This window comes from Hippocampus zosterae, chromosome 17, assembly GCF_025434085.1.
Source record: "Hippocampus zosterae strain Florida chromosome 17, ASM2543408v3, whole genome shotgun sequence".
NCBI lineage: Eukaryota > Metazoa > Chordata > Actinopteri > Syngnathiformes > Syngnathidae > Hippocampus > Hippocampus zosterae.
The window spans coordinates 12,757,784-12,774,433 of NC_067467.1; the positions used below are offsets into that span (position 1 = coordinate 12,757,784).

The 16,650-nt window shown below is 50.8% G+C and overlaps 20 non-coding genes across 20 annotated transcripts; all 20 read left to right on the top strand.

The window, feature by feature from the left end:
• The first annotated feature begins 105 nt into the window (after nucleotides 1–105).
• Nucleotides 106–269, top strand: LOC127590597 (U1 spliceosomal RNA). The gene has a single exon (XR_007959711.1). It is a non-coding gene; the product is annotated as a U1 spliceosomal RNA (small nuclear RNA).
• A 374-nt stretch (nucleotides 270–643) lies between these two features.
• On the top strand, nucleotides 644–833 carry LOC127590541 (U2 spliceosomal RNA). Its single transcript, XR_007959672.1, has one exon. It is a non-coding gene; the product is annotated as a U2 spliceosomal RNA (small nuclear RNA).
• Nucleotides 834–1,793: 960 nt separating this feature from the next.
• LOC127590599 (U1 spliceosomal RNA) lies at nucleotides 1,794–1,957 on the top strand. Its single transcript, XR_007959712.1, has one exon. It is a non-coding gene; the product is annotated as a U1 spliceosomal RNA (small nuclear RNA).
• A 374-nt stretch (nucleotides 1,958–2,331) lies between these two features.
• LOC127590529 (U2 spliceosomal RNA) lies at nucleotides 2,332–2,521 on the top strand. The gene has a single exon (XR_007959661.1). It is a non-coding gene; the product is annotated as a U2 spliceosomal RNA (small nuclear RNA).
• A 960-nt stretch (nucleotides 2,522–3,481) lies between these two features.
• Nucleotides 3,482–3,645, top strand: LOC127590605 (U1 spliceosomal RNA). Its single transcript, XR_007959718.1, has one exon. It is a non-coding gene; the product is annotated as a U1 spliceosomal RNA (small nuclear RNA).
• Nucleotides 3,646–4,019: 374 nt separating this feature from the next.
• LOC127590530 (U2 spliceosomal RNA) lies at nucleotides 4,020–4,209 on the top strand. The gene has a single exon (XR_007959662.1). It is a non-coding gene; the product is annotated as a U2 spliceosomal RNA (small nuclear RNA).
• A 960-nt stretch (nucleotides 4,210–5,169) lies between these two features.
• On the top strand, nucleotides 5,170–5,333 carry LOC127590617 (U1 spliceosomal RNA). Its single transcript, XR_007959729.1, has one exon. It is a non-coding gene; the product is annotated as a U1 spliceosomal RNA (small nuclear RNA).
• A 374-nt stretch (nucleotides 5,334–5,707) lies between these two features.
• Nucleotides 5,708–5,897, top strand: LOC127590532 (U2 spliceosomal RNA). Its single transcript, XR_007959663.1, has one exon. It is a non-coding gene; the product is annotated as a U2 spliceosomal RNA (small nuclear RNA).
• Nucleotides 5,898–6,857: 960 nt separating this feature from the next.
• LOC127590607 (U1 spliceosomal RNA) lies at nucleotides 6,858–7,021 on the top strand. The gene has a single exon (XR_007959720.1). It is a non-coding gene; the product is annotated as a U1 spliceosomal RNA (small nuclear RNA).
• Nucleotides 7,022–7,395: 374 nt separating this feature from the next.
• Nucleotides 7,396–7,586, top strand: LOC127590527 (U2 spliceosomal RNA). Its single transcript, XR_007959659.1, has one exon. It is a non-coding gene; the product is annotated as a U2 spliceosomal RNA (small nuclear RNA).
• A 914-nt stretch (nucleotides 7,587–8,500) lies between these two features.
• Nucleotides 8,501–8,691, top strand: LOC127590499 (U2 spliceosomal RNA). Its single transcript, XR_007959633.1, has one exon. It is a non-coding gene; the product is annotated as a U2 spliceosomal RNA (small nuclear RNA).
• A 960-nt stretch (nucleotides 8,692–9,651) lies between these two features.
• Nucleotides 9,652–9,815, top strand: LOC127590600 (U1 spliceosomal RNA). Its single transcript, XR_007959713.1, has one exon. It is a non-coding gene; the product is annotated as a U1 spliceosomal RNA (small nuclear RNA).
• Nucleotides 9,816–10,189: 374 nt separating this feature from the next.
• LOC127590533 (U2 spliceosomal RNA) lies at nucleotides 10,190–10,379 on the top strand. The gene has a single exon (XR_007959664.1). It is a non-coding gene; the product is annotated as a U2 spliceosomal RNA (small nuclear RNA).
• Nucleotides 10,380–11,339: 960 nt separating this feature from the next.
• Nucleotides 11,340–11,503, top strand: LOC127590606 (U1 spliceosomal RNA). Its single transcript, XR_007959719.1, has one exon. It is a non-coding gene; the product is annotated as a U1 spliceosomal RNA (small nuclear RNA).
• A 374-nt stretch (nucleotides 11,504–11,877) lies between these two features.
• On the top strand, nucleotides 11,878–12,067 carry LOC127590534 (U2 spliceosomal RNA). Its single transcript, XR_007959665.1, has one exon. It is a non-coding gene; the product is annotated as a U2 spliceosomal RNA (small nuclear RNA).
• Nucleotides 12,068–13,027: 960 nt separating this feature from the next.
• On the top strand, nucleotides 13,028–13,191 carry LOC127590608 (U1 spliceosomal RNA). The gene has a single exon (XR_007959721.1). It is a non-coding gene; the product is annotated as a U1 spliceosomal RNA (small nuclear RNA).
• A 374-nt stretch (nucleotides 13,192–13,565) lies between these two features.
• LOC127590528 (U2 spliceosomal RNA) lies at nucleotides 13,566–13,756 on the top strand. Its single transcript, XR_007959660.1, has one exon. It is a non-coding gene; the product is annotated as a U2 spliceosomal RNA (small nuclear RNA).
• A 914-nt stretch (nucleotides 13,757–14,670) lies between these two features.
• LOC127590501 (U2 spliceosomal RNA) lies at nucleotides 14,671–14,861 on the top strand. The gene has a single exon (XR_007959635.1). It is a non-coding gene; the product is annotated as a U2 spliceosomal RNA (small nuclear RNA).
• A 960-nt stretch (nucleotides 14,862–15,821) lies between these two features.
• LOC127590601 (U1 spliceosomal RNA) lies at nucleotides 15,822–15,985 on the top strand. The gene has a single exon (XR_007959714.1). It is a non-coding gene; the product is annotated as a U1 spliceosomal RNA (small nuclear RNA).
• A 374-nt stretch (nucleotides 15,986–16,359) lies between these two features.
• Nucleotides 16,360–16,549, top strand: LOC127590535 (U2 spliceosomal RNA). Its single transcript, XR_007959666.1, has one exon. It is a non-coding gene; the product is annotated as a U2 spliceosomal RNA (small nuclear RNA).
• Nucleotides 16,550–16,650: the final 101 nt, after the last annotated feature.

A 16,650-nucleotide genomic window follows, 5' to 3' on the forward strand; every position in this document is an offset into this window, starting at 1 on the left:
AAAACGACCATACCCCTGGACTGCTCGCACGCGGCTCAGCAGATGCGCCCGTGACCGAAGACGGTGCGTGTGCTAAAGACCCTGGCCTGGTGACGGGTCCAACTCATACTTACCTGGCAGGTGCGATGCCATGATCAAGCAGGTGGCTCACCCAGGGTGAGGCTCAGCCATTGCACTGCGGTTGTGCTGACCCCTGCGAATTCCCCAAATGTGGGAATCTCGACTGCAAAATTTCTGGCAGTGGGGGACTGCGTTCGCGCTCTCCCCTGATGAGTTTGTCAATGGCAATTTCTCACTTCTCCGATTTGTGCAGATCTTCTCTACACCAGTGTTGACATTGGATCCGGCGAAAGCCGGAATGGGAAACTCCAAATGGTAGTTCACTCTTTGGGTTCGGTGCCTCGGAACATTGATTGCCGCTGTCCTATTGGGGCACCTTGGGTTAAATGATACTGTACCTAGCAATTGCTCAGCTTTTGTTTCATTTGCGGGCTGGCAAACAAAACCGTTGCCCCAGCGATTGCATAAATGTGTGGAGTTGTTTGGCAAGTCATCGTTTTCGCTGTGGCTATATGACGTTTGTCACCGTCACTGTAGCCCGCGCTGTCAGCAATGAAGTCATCCCCTGTGCCGCTTTGCCCTTATCGCTTCTCGGCCTTTTGGCTAAGATCAAGTGTAGTATCTGTTCTTATCAGTTTAATTTCTGATACGTCCTTATCTGGCGACCATATATTAAATTGATTTTTGAAGTCGGGAGATGGAATAGGTGCTTGCTCCTTCCACTCCACGCATTGACCTGGTCTTGCAGTACATCCAGGAACTGTGCATTTCCCTCTCGGTTGAAGTTAAATATTTCAGTGGCGTCCGGGAAAGGCCCTTGATCCATGCTCGCTGCCAACACCTGGAGGAAGTTCACCCGTCCTTCCTGCAGTCTGAAAAGCGCGATGTGTTTTGAAGGGGCAGAAACTCTCGGGCAAGAAAAATGCCTGGCATCCTTGCTGTGCAGGGAAACGGGTACATGACTTAAAAATCCCTCTTCTAAAGGTTTCCGCTTCCTTTGCGGTGGGGTTTTGGAGTCCCCTCACAATGGGAATGAGCGCCGAGCAGGTGGCGGCAGGCCTTGGAAAAGTGAAGGCGGATTCAGGGAATTGATGCCATTGAGAGTCAAAGGCCAAAGGCTGTCTGAAATCGTTGACGGCCAATTCCCGAAACAACTGTCATCTGGACTGTCGCGTGGACGAAAAACTGGCTCGGACGCTCGCGTTCCTACCGGCGCCTTACTCTTGCTTCCCGAGCCCGAGACTGATACGCCCGAGGCCGTCTCCACGGAGACGATCAGCTTGGCGAGGCAGCTGCGGAAATTGCCTCGTCCAGCGAGTTTGTGTTGATGTGTGTTCCCCATGGTCATTTTTGTCAACGAAGACGTTGGACCTACCTAAAACCGAAGAACCCCGCCGCCCCCGTTTCTTGTTCACAAAATAGAAACAGGAAAGCCCTTCCCCAAAACGCCAACTCAATGAAGCGACATGGAACGTGTATAAAGCTGATTCAAACGAATGATAATTACAGCGAAAAGGAATGTCCTTCTTTTTCATTTCGGTCCAAAGTAACATGCGAGCCACTGTGGTTGATTTTAAACATATTTACTTCGATCTGATCGATAAAAGCCGAACCGCAATGACAATTCCAAAACGACCATACCCCTGGACTGCTCGCACGCGGCTCAGCAGATGCGCCCGTGACCGAAGACGGTGCGTGTGCTAAAGACCCTGGCCTGGTGACGGGTCCAACTCATACTTACCTGGCAGGTGCGATGCCATGATCAAGCAGGTGGCTCACCCAGGGTGAGGCTCAGCCATTGCACTGCGGTTGTGCTGACCCCTGCGAATTCCCCAAATGTGGGAATCTCGACTGCAAAATTTCTGGCAGTGGGGGACTGCGTTCGCGCTCTCCCCTGATGAGTTTGTCAATGGCAATTTCTCACTTCTCCGATTTGTGCAGATCTTCTCTACACCAGTGTTGACATTGGATCCGGCGAAAGCCGGAATGGGAAACTCCAAATGGTAGTTCACTCTTTGGGTTCGGTGCCTCGGAACATTGATTGCCGCTGTCCTATTGGGGCACCTTGGGTTAAATGATACTGTACCTAGCAATTGCTCAGCTTTTGTTTCATTTGCGGGCTGGCAAACAAAACCGTTGCCCCAGCGATTGCATAAATGTGTGGAGTTGTTTGGCAAGTCATCGTTTTCGCTGTGGCTATATGACGTTTGTCACCGTCACTGTAGCCCGCGCTGTCAGCAATGAAGTCATCCCCTGTGCCGCTTTGCCCTTATCGCTTCTCGGCCTTTTGGCTAAGATCAAGTGTAGTATCTGTTCTTATCAGTTTAATTTCTGATACGTCCTTATCTGGCGACCATATATTAAATTGATTTTTGAAGTCGGGAGATGGAATAGGTGCTTGCTCCTTCCACTCCACGCATTGACCTGGTCTTGCAGTACATCCAGGAACGGTGCATTTCCCTCTCGGTTGAAGTTAAATATTTCAGTGGCGTCCGGGAAAGGCCCTTGATCCATGCTCGCTGCCAACACCTGGAGGAAGTTCACCCGTCCTTCCTGCAGTCTGAAAAGCGCGATGTGTTTTGAAGGGGCAGAAACTCTCGGGCAAGAAAAATGCCTGGCATCCTTGCTGTGCAGGGAAACGGGTACATGACTTAAAAATCCCTCTTCTAAAGGTTTCCGCTTCCTTTGCGGTGGGGTTTTGGAGTCCCCTCACAATGGGAATGAGCGCCGAGCAGGTGGCGGCAGGCCTTGGAAAAGTGAAGGCGGATTCAGGGAATTGATGCCATTGAGAGTCAAAGGCCAAAGGCTGTCTGAAATCGTTGACGGCCAATTCCCGAAACAACTGTCATCTGGACTGTCGCGTGGACGAAAAACTGGCTCGGACGCTCGCGTTCCTACCGGCGCCTTACTCTTGCTTCCCGAGCCCGAGACTGGTACGCCCGAGGCCGTCTCCACGGAGACGATCAGCTTGGCGAGGCAGCTGCGGAAATTGCCTCGTCCAGCGAGTTTGTGTTGATGTGTGTTCCCCATGGTCATTTTTGTCAACGAAGACGTTGGACCTACCTAAAACCGAAGAACCCCGCCGCCCCCGTTTCTTGTTCACAAAATAGAAACAGGAAAGCCCTTCCCCAAAACGCCAACTCAATGAAGCGACATGGAACGTGTATAAAGCTGATTCAAACGAATGATAATTACAGCGAAAAGGAATGTCCTTCTTTTTCATTTCGGTCCAAAGTAACATGCGAGCCACTGTGGTTGATTTTAAACATATTTACTTCGATCTGATCGATAAAAGCCGAACCGCAATGACAATTCCAAAACGACCATACCCCTGGACTGCTCGCACGCGGCTCAGCAGATGCGCCCGTGACCGAAGACGGTGCGTGTGCTAAAGAGCCTGGCCTGGTGACGGGTCCAACTCATACTTACCTGGCAGGGGCAATGCCATGATCAAGCAGGTGGCTCACCCAGGGTGAGGCTCAGCCATTGCACTGCGGTTGTGCTGACCCCTGCGAATTCCCCAAATGTGGGAATCTCGACTGCAAAATTTCTGGCAGTGGGGGACTGCGGTCGCGCTCTCCCCTGATGAGTTTGTCAATGGCAATTTCTCACTTCTCCGATTTGTGCAGATCTTCTCTACACCAGTGTTGACATTGGATCCGGCGAAAGCCGGAATGGGAAACTCCAAATGGTAGTTCACTCTTTGGGTTCGGTGCCTCGGAACATTGATTGCCGCTGTCCTATTGGGGCACCTTGGGTTAAATGATACTGTACCTAGCAATTGCTCAGCTTTTGTTTCATTTGCGGGCTGGCAAACAAAACCGTTGCCCCAGCGATTGCATAAATGTGTGGAGTTGTTTGGCAAGTCATCGTTTTCGCTGTGGCTATATGACGTTTGTCACCGTCACTGTAGCCCGCGCTGTCAGCAATGAAGTCATCCCCTGTGCCGCTTTGCCCTTATCGCTTCTCGGCCTTTTGGCTAAGATCAAGTGTAGTATCTGTTCTTATCAGTTTAATTTCTGATACGTCCTTATCTGGCGACCATATATTAAATTGATTTTTGAAGTCGGGAGATGGAATAGGTGCTTGCTCCTTCCACTCCACGCATTGACCTGGTCTTGCAGTACATCCAGGAACGGTGCATTTCCCTCTCGGTTGAAGTTAAATATTTCAGTGGCGTCCGGGAAAGGCCCTTGATCCATGCTCGCTGCCAACACCTGGAGGAAGTTCACCCGTCCTTCCTGCAGTCTGAAAAGCGCGATGTGTTTTGAAGGGGCAGAAACTCTCGGGCAAGAAAAATGCCTGGCATCCTTGCTGTGCAGGGAAACGGGTACATGACTTAAAAATCCCTCTTCTAAAGGTTTCCGCTTCCTTTGCGGTGGGGTTTTGGAGTCCCCTCACAATGGGAATGAGCGCCGAGCAGGTGGCGGCAGGCCTTGGAAAAGTGAAGGCGGATTCAGGGAATTGATGCCATTGAGAGTCAAAGGCCAAAGGCTGTCTGAAATCGTTGACGGCCAATTCCCGAAACAACTGTCATCTGGACTGTCGCGTGGACGAAAAACTGGCTCGGACGCTCGCGTTCCTACCGGCGCCTTACTCTTGCTTCCCGAGCCCGAGACTGGTACGCCCGAGGCCGTCTCCACGGAGACGATCAGCTTGGCGAGGCAGCTGCGGAAATTGCCTCGTCCAGCGAGTTTGTGTTGATGTGTGTTCCCCATGGTCATTTTTGTCAACGAAGACGTTGGACCTACCTAAAACCGAAGAACCCTGCCGCCCCCGTTTCTTGTTCACAAAATAGAAACAGGAAAGCCCTTCCCCAAAACGCCAACTCAATGAAGCGACATGGAACGTGTATAAAGCTGATTCAAACGAATGATAATTACAGCGAAAAGGAATGTCCTTCTTTTTCATTTCGGTCCAAAGTAACATGCGAGCCACTGTGGTTGATTTTAAACATATTTACTTCGATCTGATCGATAAAAGCCGAACCGCAATGACAATTCCAAAACGACCATACCCCTGGACTGCTCGCACGCGGCTCAGCAGATGCGCCCGTGACCGAAGACGGTGCGTGTGCTAAAGAGCCTGGCCTGGTGACGGGTCCAACTCATACTTACCTGGCAGGGGCAATGCCATGATCAAGCAGGTGGCTCACCCAGGGTGAGGCTCAGCCATTGCACTGCGGTTGTGCTGACCCCTGCGAATTCCACAAATGTGGGAATCTCGACTGCAAAATTTCTGGCAGTGGGGGACTGCGGTCGCGCTCTCCCCTGATGAGTTTGTCAATGGCAATTTCTCACTTCTCCGATTTGTGCAGATCTTCTCTACACCAGTGTTGACATTGGATCCGGCGAAAGCCGGAATGGGAAACTCCAAATGGTAGTTCACTCTTTGGGTTCGGTGCCTCGGAACATTGATTGCCGCTGTCCTATTGGGGCACCTTGGGTTAAATGATACTGTACCTAGCAATTGCTCAGCTTTTGTTTCATTTGCGGGCTGGCAAACAAAACCGTTGCCCCAGCGATTGCATAAATGTGTGGAGTTGTTTGGCAAGTCATCGTTTTCGCTGTGGCTATATGACGTTTGTCACCGTCACTGTAGCCCGCGCTGTCAGCAATGAAGTCATCCCCTGTGCCGCTTTGCCCTTATCGCTTCTCGGCCTTTTGGCTAAGATCAAGTGTAGTATCTGTTCTTATCAGTTTAATTTCTGATACGTCCTTATCTGGCGACCATATATTAAATTGATTTTTGAAGTCGGGAGATGGAATAGGTGCTTGCTCCTTCCACTCCACGCATTGACCTGGTCTTGCAGTACATCCAGGAACGGTGCATTTCCCTCTCGGTTGAAGTTAAATATTTCAGTGGCGTCCGGGAAAGGCCCTTGATCCATGCTCGCTGCCAACACCTGGAGGAAGTTCACCCGTCCTTCCTGCAGTCTGAAAAGCGCGATGTGTTTTGAAGGGGCAGAAACTCTCGGGCAAGAAAAATGCCTGGCATCCTTGCTGTGCAGGGAAACGGGTACATGACTTAAAAATCCCTCTTCTAAAGGTTTCCGCTTCCTTTGCGGTGGGGTTTTGGAGTCCCCTCACAATGGGAATGAGCGCCGAGCAGGTGGCGGCAGGCCTTGGAAAAGTGAAGGCGGATTCAGGGAATTGATGCCATTGAGAGTCAAAGGCCAAAGGCTGTCTGAAATCGTTGACGGCCAATTCCCGAAACAACTGTCATCTGGACTGTCGCGTGGACGAAAAACTGGCTCGGACGCTCGCGTTCCTACCGGCGCCTTACTCTTGCTTCCCGAGCCCGAGACTGGTACGCCCGAGGCCGTCTCCACGGAGACGATCAGCTTGGCGAGGCAGCTGCGGAAATTGCCTCGTCCAGCGAGTTTGTGTTGATGTGTGTTCCCCATGGTCATTTTTGTCAACGAAGACGTTGGACCTACCTAAAACCGAAGAACCCTGCCGCCCCCGTTTCTTGTTCACAAAATAGAAACAGGAAAGCCCTTCCCCAAAACGCCAACTCAATGAAGCGACATGGAACGTGTATAAAGCTGATTCAAACGAATGATAATTACAGCGAAAAGGAATGTCCTTCTTTTTCATTTCGGTCCAAAGTAACATGCGAGCCACTGTGGTTGATTTTAAACATATTTACTTCGATCTGATCGATAAAAGCCGAAGCGCAATGACAATTCCAAAACGACCATACCCCTGGACTGCTCGCACGCGGCTCAGCAGATGCGCCCGTGACCGAAGACGGTGCGTGTGCTAAAGAGCCTGGCCTGGTGACGGGTCCAACTCATACTTACCTGGCAGGGGCAATGCCATGATCAAGCAGGTGGCTCACCCAGGGTGAGGCTCAGCCATTGCACTGCGGTTGTGCTGACCCCTGCGAATTCCACAAATGTGGGAATCTCGACTGCAAAATTTCTGGCAGTGGGGGACTGCGTTCGCGCTCTCCCCTGATGAGTTTGTCAATGGCAATTTCTCACTTCTCCCATTTGTGTAGATCTTCTCTACACCAGTGTTGACATTGGATCCGGCGAAAGCCGGAATGGGAAACTCCAAATGGTAGTTCACTCTTTGGGTTCGGTGCCTCGGAACATTGATTGCCGCTGTCCTATTGGGGCACCTTGGGTTAAATGATACTGTACCTAGCAATTGCTCAGCTTTTGTTTCATTTGCGGGCTGGCAAACAAAACCGTTGCCCCAGCGATTGCATAAATGTGTGGAGTTGTTTGGCAAGTCATCGTTTTCGCTGTGGCTATATGACGTTTGTCACCGTCACTGTAGGCCGCGCTGTCAGCAATGAAGTCATCCCCTGTGCCGCTTTGCCCTTATCGCTTCTCGGTCTTTTGGCTAAGATCAAGTGTAGTATCTGTTCTTATCAGTTTAATATCTGATACGTCCCTTATCTGGGGACCATATATTAAATTGATTTTTGAAGTCGGGAGATGGAATAGGTGCTTGCTCCTTCCACTCCACGCGTTGACCTGGTATTGCAGTACATGCAGGAACGGTGCATTTCCCTCTCGGTTGAAGTTAAATGTTTCAGTGGCGTCCGGGAAAGGCCCTTGATCCATGCTCGCTGCCAACACCTGGAGGAAGTTCACCCGTCCTTCCTGCAGTCTGAAAAGCGCGATGTGTTTTTGAAGGGGCAGAAACTCTCGGGCAAGAAAAATGCCTGGCATCCTTGCTGTCCAGGGAAACGGGTACATGACTTAAAAATCCCTCTTCTAAAGGTTTCCGCTTCCTTTGCGGTGGGGTTTTGGAGTCCCCTCACAATGGGAATGAGCGCCGAGCAGGTGGCGGCAGGCCTTGGAAAAGTGAAGGCGGATTCAGGGAATTGATGCCATTGAGAGTCAGAGGCCAAAGGCTGTCTGAAATCGTTGACGGCCAATTCCCGAAACAACTGTCATCTGGACTGTCGCGTGGACGAAAAACTGGCTCGGAAGCTCGTGTTCCTACCGGCGCCTTACTTGTGCTGACCCCTGCGAATTCCCCAAATGTGGGAATCTTGACTGCAAAATTTCTGGCAGTGGGGGACTGCGTTCGCGCTCTCCCCTGATGAGTTTGTCAATGGCAATTTCTTCTCACTTCTCCCATTTGTGCAGATCTTCTCTACACCAGTGTTGACATTGCATCCGGCGAAAGCCGGAATGGGAAACTCCAAATGGTAGTTCACTCTTTGGGTTCGGTGCCTCGGAACATTGATTGCCGCTGTCCTATTGGGGCACCTTGGGTTAAATGATACTGTACCTAGCAATTGCTCAGCTTTTGTTTCATTTGCGGGCTGGCAAACAAAACCGTTGCCCCAGCGATTGCATAAATGTGTGGAGTTGTTTGGCAAGTCATCGTTTTCGCTGTGGCTATATGACGTTTGTCACCGTCACTGTAGCCCGCGCTGTCAGCAATGAAGTCATCCCCTGTGCCGCTTTGCCCTTATCGCTTCTCGGCCTTTTGGCTAAGATCAAGTGTAGTATCTGTTCTTATCAGTTTAATATCTGATACGTCCCTTATCTGGGGACCATATATTAAATTGATTTTTGAAGTCGGGAGATGGAATAGGTGCTTGCTCCTTCCACTCCACGCATTGACCTGGTATTGCAGTACATCCAGGAACGGTGCATTTCCCTCTCGGTTGAAGTTAAATATTTCAGTGGCGTCTGGGAAAGGCCCTTGATCCATGCTCGCTGCCAACACCTGGAGGAAGTTCACCCGTCCTTCCTGCAGTCTGAAAAGCGCGATGTGTTTTGAAGGGGCAGAAACTCTCGGGCAAGAAAAATGCCTGGCATCCTTGCTGTCCAGGGAAACGGGTACATGACTTTAAAATCCCTCTTCTAAAGGTTTCCGCTTCCTTTGTGGTGGGGTTTTGGAGTCCCCTCACAATGGGAATGAGCGCCGAGCAGGTGGCGGCAGGCCTTGGAAAAGTGAAGGCGGATTCAGGGAATTGATGCCATTGAGAGTCAGAGGCCAAAGGCTGTCTGAAATCGTTGACGGCCAATTCCCGAAACAACTGTCATCTGGACTGTCGCATGGATGAAAAACTGGCTCGGACGCTCGCGTTCCTACCGGCACCTTCCTCTTGCTTCCCGAGCCCGAGACTGGTACGCCCGAGGCCGTCTCCACGGAGACGATCAGCTTGGCGAGGCAGCTGCGGAAATTGCCTCGTCCAGCGAGTTTGTGTTGATGTGTGTTCCCCATGGTCATTTTTGTCAACAAAGACGTTGGACCTACCTAAAACCGAAGAACCCCGCCGCCCCCGTTTCTTGTTCACAAAATAGAAACAGGAAAGCCCTTCCCCAAAACGCCAACTCAATGAAGCGACATGGAACGTGTATAAAGCTGATTCAAACGAATGATAATTACAGCGAAAAGGAATGTCCTTCTTTTTCATTTCGGTCCAAAGTAACATGCGAGCCACTGTGGTTGATTTTAAACATATTTACTTCGATCTGATCGATAAAAGCCAAACCGCAATGACAATTCCAAAACGACCATACCCCTGGACTGCTCGCACGCGGCTCAGCAGATGCGCCCGTGACCGAAGACGGTGCGTGTGCTAAAGACCCTGGCCTGGTGACGGGTCCAACTCATACTTACCTGGCAGGTGCGATGCCATGATCAAGCAGGTGGCTCACCCAGGGTGAGGCTCAGCCATTGCACTGCGGTTGTGCTGACCCCTGCGAATTCCCCAAATGTGGGAATCTCGACTGCAAAATTTCTGGCAGTGGGGGACTGCGTTCGCGCTCTCCCCTGATGAGTTTGTCAATGGCAATTTCTCACTTCTCCGATTTGTGCAGATCTTCTCTACACCAGTGTTGACATTGGATCCGGCGAAAGCCGGAATGGGAAACTCCAAATGGTAGTTCACTCTTTGGGTTCGGTGCCTCGGAACATTGATTGCCGCTGTCCTATTGGGGCACCTTGGGTTAAATGATACTGTACCTAGCAATTGCTCAGCTTTTGTTTCATTTGCGGGCTGGCAAACAAAACCGTTGCCCCAGCGATTGCATAAATGTGTGGAGTTGTTTGGCAAGTCATCGTTTTCGCTGTGGCTATATGACGTTTGTCACCGTCACTGTAGCCCGCGCTGTCAGCAATGAAGTCATCCCCTGTGCCGCTTTGCCCTTATCGCTTCTCGGCCTTTTGGCTAAGATCAAGTGTAGTATCTGTTCTTATCAGTTTAATTTCTGATACGTCCTTATCTGGCGACCATATATTAAATTGATTTTTGAAGTCGGGAGATGGAATAGGTGCTTGCTCCTTCCACTCCACGCATTGACCTGGTCTTGCAGTACATCCAGGAACGGTGCATTTCCCTCTCGGTTGAAGTTAAATATTTCAGTGGCGTCCGGGAAAGGCCCTTGATCCATGCTCGCTGCCAACACCTGGAGGAAGTTCACCCGTCCTTCCTGCAGTCTGAAAAGCGCGATGTGTTTTGAAGGGGCAGAAACTCTCGGGCAAGAAAAATGCCTGGCATCCTTGCTGTGCAGGGAAACGGGTACATGACTTAAAAATCCCTCTTCTAAAGGTTTCCGCTTCCTTTGCGGTGGGGTTTTGGAGTCCCCTCACAATGGGAATGAGCGCCGAGCAGGTGGCGGCAGGCCTTGGAAAAGTGAAGGCGGATTCAGGGAATTGATGCCATTGAGAGTCAAAGGCCAAAGGCTGTCTGAAATCGTTGACGGCCAATTCCCGAAACAACTGTCATCTGGACTGTCGCGTGGACGAAAAACTGGCTCGGACGCTCGCGTTCCTACCGGCGCCTTACTCTTGCTTCCCGAGCCCGAGACTGGTACGCCCGAGGCCGTCTCCACGGAGACGATCAGCTTGGCGAGGCAGCTGCGGAAATTGCCTCGTCCAGCGAGTTTGTGTTGATGTGTGTTCCCCATGGTCATTTTTGTCAACGAAGACGTTGGACCTACCTAAAACCGAAGAACCCTGCCGCCCCCGTTTCTTGTTCACAAAATAGAAACAGGAAAGCCCTTCCCCAAAACGCCAACTCAATGAAGCGACATGGAACGTGTATAAAGCTGATTCAAACGAATGATAATTACAGCGAAAAGGAATGTCCTTCTTTTTCATTTCGGTCCAAAGTAACATGCGAGCCACTGTGGTTGATTTTAAACATATTTACTTCGATCTGATCGATAAAAGCCGAACCGCAATGACAATTCCAAAACGACCATACCCCTGGACTGCTCGCACGCGGCTCAGCAGATGCGCCCGTGACCGAAGACGGTGCGTGTGCTAAAGAGCCTGGCCTGGTGACGGGTCCAACTCATACTTACCTGGCAGGGGCAATGCCATGATCAAGCAGGTGGCTCACCCAGGGTGAGGCTCAGCCATTGCACTGCGGTTGTGCTGACCCCTGCGAATTCCCCAAATGTGGGAATCTCGACTGCAAAATTTCTGGCAGTGGGGGACTGCGGTCGCGCTCTCCCCTGATGAGTTTGTCAATGGCAATTTCTCACTTCTCCGATTTGTGCAGATCTTCTCTACACCAGTGTTGACATTGGATCCGGCGAAAGCCGGAATGGGAAACTCCAAATGGTAGTTGACTCTTTGGGTTCGGTGCCTCGGAACATTGATTGCCGCTGTCCTATTGGGGCACCTTGGGTTAAATGATACTGTACCTAGCAATTGCTCAGCTTTTGTTTCATTTGCGGGCTGGCAAACAAAACCGTTGCCCCAGCGATTGCATAAATGTGTGGAGTTGTTTGGCAAGTCATCGTTTTCGCTGTGGCTATATGACGTTTGTCACCGTCACTGTAGCCCGCGCTGTCAGCAATGAAGTCATCCCCTGTGCCGCTTTGCCCTTATCGCTTCTCGGCCTTTTGGCTAAGATCAAGTGTAGTATCTGTTCTTATCAGTTTAATTTCTGATACGTCCTTATCTGGCGACCATATATTAAATTGATTTTTGAAGTCGGGAGATGGAATAGGTGCTTGCTCCTTCCACTCCACGCATTGACCTGGTCTTGCAGTACATCCAGGAACGGTGCATTTCCCTCTCGGTTGAAGTTAAATATTTCAGTGGCGTCCGGGAAAGGCCCTTGATCCATGCTCGCTGCCAACACCTGGAGGAAGTTCACCCGTCCTTCCTGCAGTCTGAAAAGCGCGATGTGTTTTGAAGGGGCAGAAACTCTCGGGCAAGAAAAATGCCTGGCATCCTTGCTGTGCAGGGAAACGGGTACATGACTTAAAAATCCCTCTTCTAAAGGTTTCCGCTTCCTTTGCGGTGGGGTTTTGGAGTCCCCTCACAATGGGAATGAGCGCCGAGCAGGTGGCGGCAGGCCTTGGAAAAGTGAAGGCGGATTCAGGGAATTGATGCCATTGAGAGTCAAAGGCCAAAGGCTGTCTGAAATCGTTGACGGCCAATTCCCGAAACAACTGTCATCTGGACTGTCGCGTGGACGAAAAACTGGCTCGGACGCTCGCGTTCCTACCGGCGCCTTACTCTTGCTTCCCGAGCCCGAGACTGGTACGCCCGAGGCCGTCTCCACGGAGACGATCAGCTTGGCGAGGCAGCTGCGGAAATTGCCTCGTCCAGCGAGTTTGTGTTGATGTGTGTTCCCCATGGTCATTTTTGTCAACGAAGACGTTGGACCTACCTAAAACCGAAGAACCCTGCCGCCCCCGTTTCTTGTTCACAAAATAGAAACAGGAAAGCCCTTCCCCAAAACGCCAACTCAATGAAGCGACATGGAACGTGTATAAAGCTGATTCAAACGAATGATAATTACAGCGAAAAGGAATGTCCTTCTTTTTCATTTCGGTCCAAAGTAACATGCGAGCCACTGTGGTTGATTTTAAACATATTTACTTCGATCTGATCGATAAAAGCCGAACCGCAATGACAATTCCAAAACGACCATACCCCTGGACTGCTCGCACGCGGCTCAGCAGATGCGCCCGTGACCGAAGACGGTGCGTGTGCTAAAGAGCCTGGCCTGGTGACGGGTCCAACTCATACTTACCTGGCAGGGGCAATGCCATGATCAAGCAGGTGGCTCACCCAGGGTGAGGCTCAGCCATTGCACTGCGGTTGTGCTGACCCCTGCGAATTCCACAAATGTGGGAATCTCGACTGCAAAATTTCTGGCAGTGGGGGACTGCGTTCGCGCTCTCCCCTGATGAGTTTGTCAATGGCAATTTCTCACTTCTCCCATTTGTGTAGATCTTCTCTACACCAGTGTTGACATTGGATCCGGCGAAAGCCGGAATGGGAAACTCCAAATGGTAGTTCACTCTTTGGGTTCGGTGCCTCGGAACATTGATTGCCGCTGTCCTATTGGGGCACCTTGGGTTAAATGATACTGTACCTAGCAATTGCTCAGCTTTTGTTTCATTTGCGGGCTGGCAAACAAAACCGTTGCCCCAGCGATTGCATAAATGTGTGGAGTTGTTTGGCAAGTCATCGTTTTCGCTGTGGCTATATGACGTTTGTCACCGTCACTGTAGGCCGCGCTGTCAGCAATGAAGTCATCCCCTGTGCCGCTTTGCCCTTATCGCTTCTCGGTCTTTTGGCTAAGATCAAGTGTAGTATCTGTTCTTATCAGTTTAATATCTGATACGTCCCTTATCTGGGGACCATATATTAAATTGATTTTTGAAGTCGGGAGATGGAATAGGTGCTTGCTCCTTCCACTCCACGCGTTGACCTGGTATTGCAGTACATGCAGGAACGGTGCATTTCCCTCTCGGTTGAAGTTAAATGTTTCAGTGGCGTCCGGGAAAGGCCCTTGATCCATGCTCGCTGCCAACACCTGGAGGAAGTTCACCCGTCCTTCCTGCAGTCTGAAAAGCGCGATGTGTTTTTGAAGGGGCAGAAACTCTCGGGCAAGAAAAATGCCTGGCATCCTTGCTGTCCAGGGAAACGGGTACATGACTTAAAAATCCCTCTTCTAAAGGTTTCCGCTTCCTTTGCGGTGGGGTTTTGGAGTCCCCTCACAATGGGAATGAGCGCCGAGCAGGTGGCGGCAGGCCTTGGAAAAGTGAAGGCGGATTCAGGGAATTGATGCCATTGAGAGTCAGAGGCCAAAGGCTGTCTGAAATCGTTGACGGCCAATTCCCGAAACAACTGTCATCTGGACTGTCGCGTGGACGAAAAACTGGCTCGGAAGCTCGTGTTCCTACCGGCGCCTTACTTGTGCTGACCCCTGCGAATTCCCCAAATGTGGGAATCTTGACTGCAAAATTTCTGGCAGTGGGGGACTGCGTTCGCGCTCTCCCCTGATGAGTTTGTCAATGGCAATTTCTTCTCACTTCTCCCATTTGTGCAGATCTTCTCTACACCAGTGTTGACATTGCATCCGGCGAAAGCCGGAATGGGAAACTCCAAATGGTAGTTCACTCTTTGGGTTCGGTGCCTCGGAACATTGATTGCCGCTGTCCTATTGGGGCACCTTGGGTTAAATGATACTGTACCTAGCAATTGCTCAGCTTTTGTTTCATTTGCGGGCTGGCAAACAAAACCGTTGCCCCAGCGATTGCATAAATGTGTGGAGTTGTTTGGCAAGTCATCGTTTTCGCTGTGGCTATATGACGTTTGTCACCGTCACTGTAGCCCGCGCTGTCAGCAATGAAGTCATCCCCTGTGCCGCTTTGCCCTTATCGCTTCTCGGCCTTTTGGCTAAGATCAAGTGTAGTATCTGTTCTTATCAGTTTAATATCTGATACGTCCCTTATCTGGGGACCATATATTAAATTGATTTTTGAAGTCGGGAGATGGAATAGGTGCTTGCTCCTTCCACTCCACGCATTGACCTGGTATTGCAGTACATCCAGGAACGGTGCATTTCCCTCTCGGTTGAAGTTAAATATTTCAGTGGCGTCTGGGAAAGGCCCTTGATCCATGCTCGCTGCCAACACCTGGAGGAAGTTCACCCGTCCTTCCTGCAGTCTGAAAAGCGCGATGTGTTTTGAAGGGGCAGAAACTCTCGGGCAAGAAAAATGCCTGGCATCCTTGCTGTCCAGGGAAACGGGTACATGACTTTAAAATCCCTCTTCTAAAGGTTTCCGCTTCCTTTGTGGTGGGGTTTTGGAGTCCCCTCACAATGGGAATGAGCGCCGAGCAGGTGGCGGCAGGCCTTGGAAAAGTGAAGGCGGATTCAGGGAATTGATGCCATTGAGAGTCAGAGGCCAAAGGCTGTCTGAAATCGTTGACGGCCAATTCCCGAAACAACTGTCATCTGGACTGTCGCATGGATGAAAAACTGGCTCGGACGCTCGCGTTCCTACCGGCACCTTCCTCTTGCTTCCCGAGCCCGAGACTGGTACGCCCGAGGCCGTCTCCACGGAGACGATCAGCTTGGCGAGGCAGCTGCGGAAATTGCCTCGTCCAGCGAGTTTGTGTTGATGTGTGTTCCCCATGGTCATTTTTGTCAACAAAGACGTTGGACCTACCTAAAACCGAAGAACCCCGCCGCCCCCGTTTCTTGTTCACAAAATAGAAACAGGAAAGCCCTTCCCCAAAACGCCAACTCAATGAAGCGACATGGAACGTGTATAAAGCTGATTCAAACGAATGATAATTACAGCGAAAAGGAATGTCCTTCTTTTTCATTTCGGTCCAAAGTAACATGCGAGCCACTGTGGTTGATTTTAAACATATTTACTTCGATCTGATCGATAAAAGCCAAACCGCAATGACAATTCCAAAACGACCATACCCCTGGACTGCTCGCACGCGGCTCAGCAGATGCGCCCGTGACCGAAGACGGTGCGTGTGCTAAAGACCCTGGCCTGGTGACGGGTCCAACTCATACTTACCTGGCAGGTGCGATGCCATGATCAAGCAGGTGGCTCACCCAGGGTGAGGCTCAGCCATTGCACTGCGGTTGTGCTGACCCCTGCGAATTCCCCAAATGTGGGAATCTCGACTGCAAAATTTCTGGCAGTGGGGGACTGCGTTCGCGCTCTCCCCTGATGAGTTTGTCAATGGCAATTTCTCACTTCTCCGATTTGTGCAGATCTTCTCTACACCAGTGTTGACATTGGATCCGGCGAAAGCCGGAATGGGAAACTCCAAATGGTAGTTCACTCTTTGGGTTCGGTGCCTCGGAACATTGATTGCCGCTGTCCTATTGGGGCACCTTGGGTTAAATGATACTGTACCTAGCAATTGCTCAGCTTTTGTTTCATTTGCGGGCTGGCAAACAAAACCGTTGCCCCAGCGATTGCATAAATGTGTGGAGTTGTTTGGCAAGTCATCGTTTTCGCTGTGGCTATATGACGTTTGTCACCGTCACTGTAGCCCGCGCTGTCAGCAATGAAGTCATCCCCTGTGCCGCTTTGCCCTTATCGCTTCTCGGCCTTTTGGCTAAGATCAAGTGTAGTATCTGTTCTTATCAGTTTAATTTCTGATACGTCCTTATCTGGCGACCATATATTAAATTGATTTTTGAAGTCGGGAGATGGAATAGGTGCTTGCTCCTTCCACTCCACGCATTGACCTGGTCTTGCAGTACATCCAGGAACGGTGCATTTCCCTCTCGGTTGAAGTTAAATATTTCAGTGGCGTCCGGGAAAGGCCCTTGATCCATGCTCGCTGCCAACACCTGGAGGAAGTTCACCCGTCCTTCCTGCAGTCT